Source organism: Entelurus aequoreus, linkage group LG01 (assembly GCF_033978785.1).
Source record: "Entelurus aequoreus isolate RoL-2023_Sb linkage group LG01, RoL_Eaeq_v1.1, whole genome shotgun sequence".
Taxonomy (NCBI): Eukaryota; Metazoa; Chordata; class Actinopteri; order Syngnathiformes; family Syngnathidae; genus Entelurus; species Entelurus aequoreus.
In genome coordinates, this window is record NC_084731.1 from 82894365 (window position 1) to 82907452 (window position 13088).

Genomic DNA, 13088 nt, shown 5'->3' on the forward strand with positions numbered 1-13088 from the left:
GATTGGCTATCGCAACTGTCTATCACACCACCGCATTGTTGATTCTGAAGGCCTCCGGCAGATTTCGTACGGCATGGCAACACAAGTTAGCTGCATTCTGATTGGATAAACACTAAAACTAAAAACAACAGCACTGGAACGAGCATAACATAACATGAAGATAATATGAATACTTTTAGATAATTAGGGAAATTAAATTAAAAAATAATTGTATCTTTAATTATGATCATGATTTCTGGTTATAGTAGGCCAGCAGAGAAGGCCTTGCTGGCCCTGACGGCACATCACTGCTAGAAAGACAAAACTTAGTTTTTAAAGCAATAATACTCAAAATAAGTCTAGTATACACACTATATTGCCAAAAGTATCTGGCCACCTGCCTTGACTCACATATGAACTTAAAGTGCCATTCCATTCCTAACCCATAGGGTTCAATATGATGTCGGTCCACCTTTTGCAGCTATTACAATTTCCCCTCTTCTGGGAAGGCTGTCCACAAGGTTGCAGAGTGTGTTTATAGGAATTTTCGACCATTCTTGCAAAAGCGGATTGGTGAGGTCACACACTGATGTTGGTCGAGAAGGCCTGGCTCTCAGTCTCCGTTCTAATTCATCCCAAAGGTGTTCTATCGGGTTCATGTCAAGACTTTGTGCAGACCAGTCAAGTTCATCCACACCAGACTCTGTCATCCATGTCTTTATGGACCTTGCTTTGTGCACTGGTGCACAGTCATGTTGGAAGAGGAAGGAGCTCGCTCCAAACTGTTCCCACAAGGTTGGGAGCATGGAATTGTCCAAAATGTTTTGGTACCTTGGAGCTTAGATGCAGCTGCTCGGCCATAGAAACCCATTCCATGAAGCTCTCTGTGTACTGTACGTGGGCTAATTGGAAGGCCACATGAAGTTTGGAGCTCTGTAGCAACTGACTGTGCAGAAAGTCGGCGACCTCTTTGCACTATGCGCTTCAGCATCCGCTGACCCTTCTCTGTCAGTTTACGTGGCCTACCACTTAGTGGCTGAGTTGCTGTTGTTCCCAAACTCTTCCAATTTCTTATAATAAAGACGACAGTTGACTTTGTAATATTTAGGAGCAAGGACATTTCACGACTGGATAGGCCAGGAGGTGGGGCACGATGGCGAGCGCCTGGTGGCCGGGCCTGTCCCCATGGGGCCCGGCCGGGCACAGCCCGAAGAGGCAACGTGGGTTCCCCCTCCAATGGGCTCCCCACCCATAGCAAGGGTCATAGAGGTCGGGTGCGATGTGAGCTGGGCGGCAGCCGAAGACAGGGCACTTGGCGGTCCGATCCTCGGCTACAGAAGCTAGCTCTTGGGACGTGGAACGTCACCTCGCTGGGGGGAAAGGAGCCTGAGCTAGTGCGCGAGGTGGAGAAGTTCCGACTAGACATAGTCGGACTCACTTCGACGCACAGCAAGGGCTCTGGAACCAGTTCTCTCGAGAGGGGCTGGACTCTCTTCTACTCTGGCGTTGCCGGCAGTGAGAGGCGACGGGCTGGGGTGGCAATTCTTGTTGCCCCCCGGCTCAGAGCCTGCATGTTGGAGTTCAACCCGGTGGACGAGAGGGTAGCTTCCCTCCGCCTTCGGGTGGGGGAATGGGTCCTGACTGTGGTTTGCGCTTACGCGCCAAACCGCAGCTCAGAGTACCCACCCTTTTTGGATTCACTCGAGGGAGTACTTGAGAGTGCTCCCCCGGGTGATTCCCTCGTTCTACTGGGGAACTTCAATGCTCATGTTGGCAGCGACAGTGAAACCTGGAGAGGCGTGATTGGGAAGAATGGCTGCCCGGATCTGAACCCGAGCGGTGTTTTGTTATTGGACTTTTGTGCCCGTCACAGATTGTCCATAACAAACACCATGTTCAAACATAAGGGTGTCCATATGTGCACTTGGCACCAGGACACCCTAGGCCGCAGTTCCATGATCGACTTTGTAGTTGTGTCGTCGGATTTGCGGCCTCATGTTTTGGACACTTGGGTGAAGAGAGGGGCGGAGCTTTCTACAGATCACCACCTGGTGGTGAGTTGGCTGCGATGGTGGGGGAGGATGCTGGACAGACCTGGCAGGCCCAAACGCATTGTGAGGGTTTGCTGGGAACGTCTGGCAGAGTCTCCTGTCAGAGAGAGTTTCAATTCCCACCTCCGGAAGAACTTTGAACATGTCACGAGGGAGGTGCTGGACATTGAGTCCGAATGGACCATGTTCCGCACCTCTATTGTCGAGGCGGCTGATTGGAGCTGTGGCCGCAAGGTAGTTGGTGCCTGTCGTGGCGGTAATCCTAGAACCCGTTGGTGGACACCGGCGGTGAGGGATGCCGTCAAACTGAAGAAGGAGTCCTATCGGGTTCTTTTGGCTCATAGGACTCCTGAGACAGCGGACAGGTACCGACAGGCCAAGCGGTGTGCGGCTTCGGCGGTCGCGGAGGCAAAAACTCGGACATGGGAGGAGTTCAGGGAAGCCATGGAAAACGCCTTCCGGACGGCTTCGAAGCGATTCTGGACCACCATCCGCCGCCTCAGGAAGGGGAAGCAGTGCACTATCAACACCGTGTATGGTGAGGATGGTGTTCTGCTGACCTCGACTGCGGATGTTGTGGATCGGTGGAGGGAATACTTCGAAGACCTCCTCAATCCCACCAACACGTCTTCCTATGAGGAAGTAGTGCCTGGGGAATCGGTGGTGGGCTCTCCTATTTCTGGGGCTGAGGTTGCTGAGGTAGTTAAAAAGCTCCTCGGTGGCAAGGCCCCGGGGGTGGATGAGATCCGCCCACAGTTCCTTAAGACTCTGGATGCTGTGGGGCTGTCTTGGTTGACAAGACTCTGCAGCATCGCATGGACATCGGGGGCGGTACCTCTGGATTGGTAGACCGGGGTGGTGGTTCCTCTCTTTAAGAAGGGGAACCGGAGGGTGTGTTCTAACTATCGTGGGATCACACTCCTCAGCCTTCCCGGTAAGGTCTATTCAGGTGTGCTGGAGAGGAGGCTACGCCGGATAGTCGAACCTCGGATTCAGGAGGAACAGTGTGGTTTTCGTCCTGGTCGTGGAACTGTGGACCAGCTCTATACTCTCGGCAGGGTCCTTGAGGGTGCATGGGAGTTTGCCCAACCAGTCTACATGTGTTTTGTGGACTTGGAGAAGGCATTCGACCGTGTCCCTCTGGAAGTCCTGTGGGGAGTGCTCAGAGAGTATGGGGTATTGGACTGTCTGATTGTGGCGGTCCGCTCCCTGTATGATCAGTGCCAGAGTTTGGTCCGCATTGCCGGCAGTAAGTCGGACCCGTTTCCAGTGAGAGTTGGACTCCGCCAAGGCTGCCCTTTGTCACCGATTCTGTTCATAACTTTTATGGACAGAATTTCTAGGCGCAGTCAAGGCGTTGAGGGGATCTGGTTTGGTGGCTGCAGGATTAGGTCTCTGCTTTTTGCAGATGATGTGGTCCTGATGGCTTCATCTGGCCAGGATCTTCAGCTCTCGCTGGATCGGTTCGCAGCTGAGTGTGAAGCGACTGGGATGAGAATCAGCACCTCCAAGTCCGAATCCATGGTTCTCGCCCGGAAAAGGGTGGAGTGCCATCTCCGGGTTGCGGAGGAGACCCTGCCCCAAGTGGAGGAGTTCAAGTACCTCGGAGTCTTGTTCACGAGTGAGGGAAGAGTGGATCGTGAGATCGACAGGCGGATCGGTGCGGCGTCTTCAGTAATGCGGACGCTGTATCGATCCGTTGTGGTGAAGAAGGAGCTGAGCCGGAAGGCAAAGCTCTCAATTTACCGGTCGATCTACGTTCCCATCCTCACCTATGGTCATGAGCTTTGGGTTATGACCGGAAGGACAAGATCACGGGTACAAGCGGCCGAAATGAGTTTCCTCCGCCGGGTGGCGGGGCTCTCCCTTAGAGATAGGGTGAGAAGCTCTGCCATCCGGGAGCTCAAAGTAAAGCCGCTGCTCCTCCACATCGAGAGGAGCCAGATGAGGTGGTTCGGGCATCTGGTCAGGATGCCACCCGAACGCCTCCCTAGGGAGGTGTTTAGGGCACGTCCGACCGGTAGGAGGCCACGGGGAAGACCCAGGACACGTTGGGAAGACTATGTCTCCCGGCTGGCCTGGGAACGCCTCGGGATCCCTCGGGAGGAGCTGGACGAAGTGGCTGGGGAGAGGGAAGTCTGGGCTTCCCTGCTTAAGCTGCTGCCCCCGCGACCCGACCTCGGATAAGCGGAAGAAGATGGATGGATGGATGGCATTTCACGACTGGATTTGTTGCACAGGTGGCATCCTATGACAGTTCCACGCTGGAAATCTCTGAGCTCCTGAGAGTGGCCCATTCTTTCACAAATGTTTGTAGAAACAGTCTCCATGCCTAAGTGCTTGATTGTATACACCCGTAGCCGGGCCAAGTGATTAGAACACCTGATTCTGATCATTTGGATGGGTGGCCAAATCCTTTTGGCAATATAGTGTATGTATGCATGACCCAATGCTGCAAAGACAAATTGCTGCATCCCAATGCAGACAGACACAAAATGTAATACAGGTTGTTTATTAACAAAAGTAGAAAACTAATACAAAAAAAATCCACTCTAAACTATATTGCAATCCTACAAATTTAAGAGTGCATGGAAAGCAAACAAATAACAAAGTTTGTCACAATGCAGGTCTGGGAAACAAGAAGCCAGCAGGAAATAGCATGAGAAACATGCTCTGGAAAGGAGGCGTTGTATTCCATGGCAGGCAGGATCAATCTGCCGTCTGACTGCTGCCAGGTCAGGTCAGGTATAAATAGGCCTGATGGCAAACTGATTGCAAGTGTGCAGGAAGGTGACTCCGCCCCAGGAACACCAAACATGGACACACAACGCAGCACAGAGAGGCAGGACAGTTTCATTGGTTTTCAAATTAAACAGCTAAATAATAATTTTTGAGAAAATAACAGAAGCTAAATCACTAAGATTGGAGTTAAAGTCATTTTCAATGACAATTGAATAAGTGAGTGTGTACAAGTGTGTGTCGTATATAATTTATATACCAAATATGATAATAATAATAATGGATTACATTTTATATCGCGCTTTTCTATTATTAGATATTCAAAGCGCTCACAGAGAAGTGGGAACCCATCATTCATTCACACCTGGTGGTGGTAAGCTACATTTGTAGCCACAGCTGCCCTGGGGTAGACTGATGGAAACGAGCCTGACAGTTTGCGCCTACGGCCCCTCTGACCACCATTTATCATTCATTCATCATTCATTCACCGGTGTGAGCGGCACCGGGGGCAAGGGTGAAGTGTCCTGCCTAAGGACACAACGGCAGCGATTTGGATGTCAAGAGGCGGGGAGTGAACCTGCAACCCTCAGGTTTCTGGCACGGCTCCTCTACCCACTACGCCATACCGCCCCCAAATATATAGTTATTGTGACAATCTGGTATGACAAGAACCCAATCACATACAACTTTTTGTAGCATTTTGTTATAAATAATTCATGAAAAATGTATTGTAAAAATTAGGGTTGTCCAAACACCAATATTTTGGTACCAGTGTCAAGATGTATTTTGATACAATAAACATATGTTTCTTATTACAATCAAAGAACAATGTTGGCATTAAATAAGATAGTGAACATACTAAAGAACTTATCTTTTTGTAGTAAGTAGGGTTGTACGGTATACCTGTATTAGTATAGTACCGCGATACTAATGAATCATATTCGGTACTATACCACCTCTGAAAAGGACTTTGAATATGACCAATGTATGATCCAGTAACTACTTGGTATCGGATTGATGCCCAAATTTGTGGTATCATCCAAAACTAATGTAAAGTATCAAACAACAGAAGAATAAGTGATTATTACGTTTTAACAGAATTGTAGATAGAACATGTTAAATGAGAAAGTAAGCAGATATTAACAGTAAATGAACAAGTAGATTAATAATTAATTTTCTACCACTTGGCCTTAATAATTTTGACAAAATAATAGAATGGAAAATGACACAATATGTTACTGCATAAATTTGGAGCCTTTGTTTGCTTATTTACTAATAAAAGACAAGTTGTTTTTTATGTTCACTATTTTATTTAAGGACAAACTTGCAATAAGAAACATATGTCTATTGTATAGTAAGATTTAAGAAATAAAAATAAAGCCAATAATGCAATTTTTTGTGGTCCCCTTGATTTAGAAAAGTATCAAAAAGTACCGAAAAGTATCGAAATAATTTTGGTACCGGTACCAAAATATTAGTATCGGGACAACACCTCCCTGATACCGAAGTACATGTCAAACTACTTCCTTAACGTAAATGACCGCCATAACCACAACACCAGGGGGAGCTCCACTAACCACATTAAACCCAGATTCAGATCTAACAAAGGTCTTAACTCATTCTCCTTCTATGCCACATCAATATGGAATGCACTCCCAACAGGTGTAAAAGAAAGGGCATCTCTATCCTCCTTCAAAACCGCACTAAAAGAACACCTACAGGCAACTTCAACCCTAAACTACCTCCCCGGATCGTAAATAATCAAATGTAAATAATCAAATGTAGATACTTATTCTTATGCTTTCTGATCCCTCTCTCTATGTCCACTACTTGCTGTACATATCCTACCAAGTGTAAAAGAAAGGGCATCTCTATCCTCCTTCAAAACCGCACTAAAAGAACACCTCCAGGCAACTTCAACCCTAAACTACCTCCCCAGATCGTAAATAATCAAATGTAAATAATCAAATGTAGATACTTATTCTTATGCTTTCTGATCTCTCTCTCTATGTCCACTACTTGCTGTACATATCCTACCAAGTCAGTCCTACACTGTTCCAATGTCCATTTCTCCGATGATGCAATTGTTGATGACTGAAGTGTTGATATCAACTAAACCTAACCCCCTCCTCCACATCCCATACCCCGGATTGTAAATAATGTAAATAATTCAATGTATATACTCTGATGATTATCTTGTGTGATGACTGTATTATGATGATAGTATATATCTGTATCATGAATCAATTTAAGTGGAGCCCGACTTAAACAAGTTGAAAAACTTATTCGGGTGTTACCATTTAGTGGTCAATTGTACGGAATATGTACTGCACTGTGCAATCTACTAATAAAAGTTTCAATCAATCAATGAAAACACTAGTAGTAAGTAAGCAAACAAAGGCTTCTAATTTGGCTGCTGGCGTATGCAGTAACATATTGTTTCATTCTATTATTTTCTCAAAATTGTCAGGGACAAACGGTAGGAAACTGATGAATTATCAATTGACTTGTTCATTTACTGTTAATATCTGGTTAGTTTCTGTTTTAAAGCTGTTGTTTGGATAATGTTTTTTATCCAAGTAGTTACAGGGTCATACCCTTTGTTTTGACACTTTATATTAATTAGGTCATGTCAACGCATGAAATTAAACATGCAATCTGTAATTTCTCGGCGTCTGCGGGTTGCTTGTCATAGACGCTGCCTTTGGACAACAACTCAGCAAGACTCGTTATTTTGTTTTTCGCATTTTAAAACTTTCCCTTTGTAACAGGGTCAATTAGGTCTTGTAAGCATAATGTATTGCATGGAAATACCTGATGTTTGTCAATATGTGGAACCCTTGTGGCACCGTGTTCCCCCTACTGCATTAATTGTTGTGACACGGAAATACTAATGACCATTTGTACTTCCTGTTTATATTGTCAGCTATTTTAATTTCACTATGGACCACCAAAGGTGGCGTACTCAAGGCACAAGCGAGAGACTTTGCAGTGACCAATCAAATGAGCTCCGGGGAGCGCGGGACGTGGTCATCCCTCCTCTGCGCTAGGGTTTCTAAACTCGCTTGCAGTCACCACCGTTGTTGGATCGTTGTCTGACTTTTTAATTCTAAAGAAAATAGTTATTCCTTCATTTTTTTTTTGGCACCCACTGCTGTGTGGGTTTTGTTGGTTTAGCTTCCATTGTGCTTTCCGTCTCTGCTACATTGTTCTCGGTTCATCACTGCTTCCGCCGGCTCTCACCATTAAGTTATTTCAAGCGGTGTTGCTTAAAAAGATAATATCAACAACAGAGTGTTGTATTCTACTACAATATATATCGTACTATCGCACAGCACTACCACTTTGATTCAAATTCAAATGTCTGCAAACCCAGAAACACAACAGCGGTATTGAACAGGCAATGAAGGGGGGTTTTGCATAATATGACCTTCTCAAGGTAAATTAAGAAAGCTGTATAATAGACGTTGGTAGCATTAGTCCTGTATAATTTCTTGCTTTTCACAGTTGTACACATTGCTTCGATTAAAAATAAACCACTACTGCTGGGAGGGGAATAACATAAAGGTTGCCAAGAGAACACAAGAAGCAGGGAAATTAGAGGAGACTCATCATAGTTTCCTGTTTGCATTTGTAAAGAATCCGAAATTACATTTTTGCTTGCCAACTCCCTTATTCATTTCCAGAAAGAGAATACTTTGCATCAGCCCGAGCTCTCTTTGCTCAGGGCTAACCTGGGAGGGATGAAAATGCACCGTGGATGTTCTCCATTTAAAGCACCGTGGGGCACATGGAAGTCGAGGAGCTGAGGACACATATTTTGTCATTTCCCGTTGGTAGTAATGCGGAGTTACAGCAAAAGAGAACTGCTTGTATCTTTAAGGTCTGATTTTTTTTTTTTGTGTGTGTGTTCGGGTCCACGATGTTCCAAACTCCAATATCCGCCACATCCAACTCTTGAATTACTTTGTCATTCTTTTGTGGGGTTGCCACGGCAACATTTCTTTAAGGTCATACATCATGCATCTTCAGCAGCAGTTTTTATTCTGCATATAAACACGACCGAGATTTGTTACACAAGATTAGTTACCCATTTTGACCATTTTACAATTGCCCCCTCAGCGTTCATATGACCAACATTTGACAAACAAGTTCTTTTGATGTGTTTTGTTGCTCCTGAAAATAAATCCGTCATCATTTCCCATAATATCAATTACTTTTTGAATAATAGGGGGAGATAACTAACAACATTGCCAGACTCGTATGCCGTATCGGTGTGAAGTCATCTACAGAACTGGAGCCCAGTCGGGTGGCGCAGATGGTAGAGCGGCCATGCCAGCAGCTTGAGGTTTCTACGTTTGATTCCGGCTTCCGCCATCCGTCCTTGGGCAAGACACTTCACCTTTGCTCCTGATGAGTCTTGCTTAGCAGCCGTCAGTGTGTGAGTGGGTGAATGTGGTGTATAATGTCAAGCGCGTTGGGTATTATTCCAGGTATAGTAAAGCCCAATATGAATACAGACCATTTACCATGTTCCTGCATAGACAATGTGGATAAAGACATATGCAATTATTATTTTGATTACTTAATTGCATGTTTTTTGTTGCCCTGGCCCATGATCACTTTAAAACTGATATGCTTAACACATACTTGCCAACCTTGATACCTCCGATATCGGGAGGTGTGTGTTGGGGGTGGGGGCGTGGTTGGGGCGGGGGCGTGGTCAAGGGCGTGGCTAAGAGGAGAGTATATTTACAGCTAGAATTCACCAACTCAAGTATTTCATATATATATATATATATATATATATATATATATATATATGTATGTCAAACTACTTCCTATATATATATATATATGAGTATGAAATACTTGACTTTCAGTGAATTCTAGCTATATATATATATATATATATATATATATATATATATATATATATATATATATATATATATATATATATATATATATATATATATATATATATATATATATGTATATATATATATATATATATATATATATATATATATATATATATATATATATATATATACATAACATATGTATATATTTATTTTATTATACATATACATAAAATAAATACTTGAATTTCAGTGTTCCGGAGGCTATCCAGTAGATGGCAGCATTGTCCTGTTTAACTTCTCCGTTCATGAGTGAGTATATAATTTCGGCCACCGTGTTCAATGGAGAAGTTTGTTCTACAAAATGTACAGGCAACATACATACCCCTTCCCCTTCGAACTGTCCTGGATGAACTGAAATTCTTGTTTCCATTCGTTTTGGAACTTGCAAGCGTATTTCTTCATCTTGCTCGTCGACGGCGTCGCCATGTCTGTAACTTCCTCGTTCTTCTGCTCCGTCTCCTTGTGTGCGCAGTTGTGCACTCTACTGTCTAAAAGCCGTAGATGTTATGACGTCATTGGGCAGGCAAGCTGTTAATATTGTGGGAAAGCGGACGTGAGAACAGGTTGTCCCCACTCAGGTCCGCATTGAGCTGGAGGGGGCGTGGCCTCCAGCTCCGGCTGAATACCGGGAATTTGTCGGGAGAAAATTTCTGCCGGGAGATTATCGGGAGAGGCGCTGAATACCGGGAGTCTCCCGCTAAAAACGGGAGGGTTGGCAAGTATGGCTTAACACTATGAGCAAAAAATTAACAGAAAATAATTACAATTTTCCGGGCTTCCGTCTCTTCTTCCATAGACACCATAGCCCAGGGCTGGGAAAATATTTTGACTCGGGGGGCCACATTTAGAGGAAAACATGTGTCTGGGCGGCGAAGGTGTATGTGTGTATGTATTATATGTACACATTTAGCTGTAAAAATCTGCTGTACAGTATGTGTGTTAGGGTCCCTTTTTTTTAGGAACACTAATACCAAAAGTCACATTGTCCGATAGAGACAAAAAAACGGAATGGAATTTTTACAGTTTTTTACTGAATGGGATACCCAAAATCTACATTAAAATAAAGAAAGTGTGATTTTCAATATTAACTATGAACAATAAAACACTGAATATTAACAACATATGAACGTCGCCCCTCTTTTAGACCAGCTCCTCGATAGTTGTGTATCTTTTACAATCAAGCAAAACACAACAAAAATGTAACAAACACCAAAACATGAATGCAAAGTGTAATAAACACCTACAATATGATATATTATCACGTAAAAATCTGCTTCCGAAATCGGTTTCTGACACACGCGTTTTGGGCTGGCTGCTCTAAAAACAAACCCCGCCCACTCTGCTTTGTTCCTCGTCTGAGCTGCTGTGACATAGATTACCGTAATAACTACTATAACACTCAAAAGCTCAGATTTCAACCATTGAAATACTTTCTATAGTTCAAGATTTACGGTCATTTTAAAATTTCACTGCAAATCATAATGGCGGCTACAGTTTTCATGTTAAAGGTCTAAAAAAATTATGTAGAACGTCGGGCGGGCCGGATTGAAAATCTTAACGGCCCATATGTGGCCCACGGACCGTATTTTGCCCAGGTTTGAAATATCAGTAGAAGAGGATGCAAATCCATTCTTTTTCTCTTATTTTTGAGCGCCGGATCTGCTCCTTTCTCTACATTTTCCAGCAGGTTCTGACTCAGTCCGTCTCCCTTCAAGGGTGTTCCTGATTTTTGGCATTGGATTTGGCTCGAATCTTGACATTTTTTCCATCCAAACGCCGAACAAAAGTCAGGATTATTAAAATGATGGCTGCAAATTACACTCCTCTCGCTTGGGCCTTCCCATTTTGCACGAGCCAATCAGACTGGGGAGGTCCATATTTTCCTCATATTGCCATCATTTGGAAATGAATGCAGGCTGACCCCTTTTTGTATTGCTGCAACCTGCAACAATGCATACAGCAGACATATTGGATAATTCCTTCAAATTATGTGCAAAAATATCATGATTCGGGATGAAGATGCTACCGAAACATACTACAAAATATAAAATTGCCTCCACTCTTCTGGCTTCTAGCTTCAAGCTGATGCAGGCCCAGCCACATTTTGGAGCTAAAAGTGGGCGTTTCAAAATGCAATGAAACTCGTTAGAAAACAAGCCCTAAAATCACTACTGTTTATTTTGGGGGGAATTTTACCTGTAGACATCATTTTTAGGTCTAGAACAATCCTTCAGTGAGACGAGAACAGAGGTCTTTCTCTTTTTGTGCATCATAAATAATACGTAGTAGGGATTGCATTGCAGTTTAGCTGTCTCTTACAAGCCATTTTTCACTATTTATATTGCACAGTAAAGGGAAAAACATGTGTTCTTGTGTCACATAGGGCTTGTGGATGATGGTCAAAATTCCAAAATGTGCAGTTTTTCTTTAAAGTTCCAATGTTTCAATGAGTCACAGGTCAATTTTTTATTGTCGGTAAAGTCACAAGATATACATACAGTCGTGGTCAAAAGTTTACATACACTTGTAAAGAACATAATGTCATGGATGTCTTGAGTTTCCAATCATTTCTACAACTCTTATTTTTTTGTGATAGAGTGATTGGAGCACATCATTGTTTGTCACAAAAAACATTCATGAAGTTTGGTTCTTTTATGAATTTATTATGGGTCTACTGAAAATGTAACCAAATCTGCTGGGTCAAAAGTATACATACAGCAATGTTAATATTTGGTTACATGTCCCTTGGCAAGTTTCACTGCAACAAGGTGCTTTTGGTAGCCATCCACAAGCTTCTGGTTGAATTTTTGACCACTCCTCTTGACAAAATTGGTGCAGTTCAGCTAAATGTGTTGGTTTTCTGACATTAACTTGTTTCTTCAGCATTGTCCACATGTTTAAGTCAGGACTTTGGGAAGGCCATTCTTAAACCTTAATTCTAGCCTGATTTAGCCATTCCTTTACCACTTTTGACATGTTTTTGGGGTCATTGTCCCGTAGGAACCCAATGACCCAACCTCTGGGCTGATGATTTTACAAACCCCGTTTCCATATGAGTTGGGAAATTGTGTTAGATGTAAATATAAACGGAATACAATGATTTGCAAATCCTTTTCAACCCATATTCAATTGAATGCACTACAAAGACAAGATATTTGATGTTCAAACTCATAAACTTTATTTTTGTTTTGCAAATAATAATTAACTTAGAATTTCATGGCTGCAACACATGCCAAAGTAGTTGGGAAAGGGCATGTTCACCACTGTATTACATGGCCTTTTCTTTTAACAACACTCAGTAAACGTTTGGAAACTGAGGAGACACATTTTTTAAGCTTCTCAGGTGGAATTCTTTCCCATTCTTGCTTGATGTACAGCTTAAGTTGTTCAA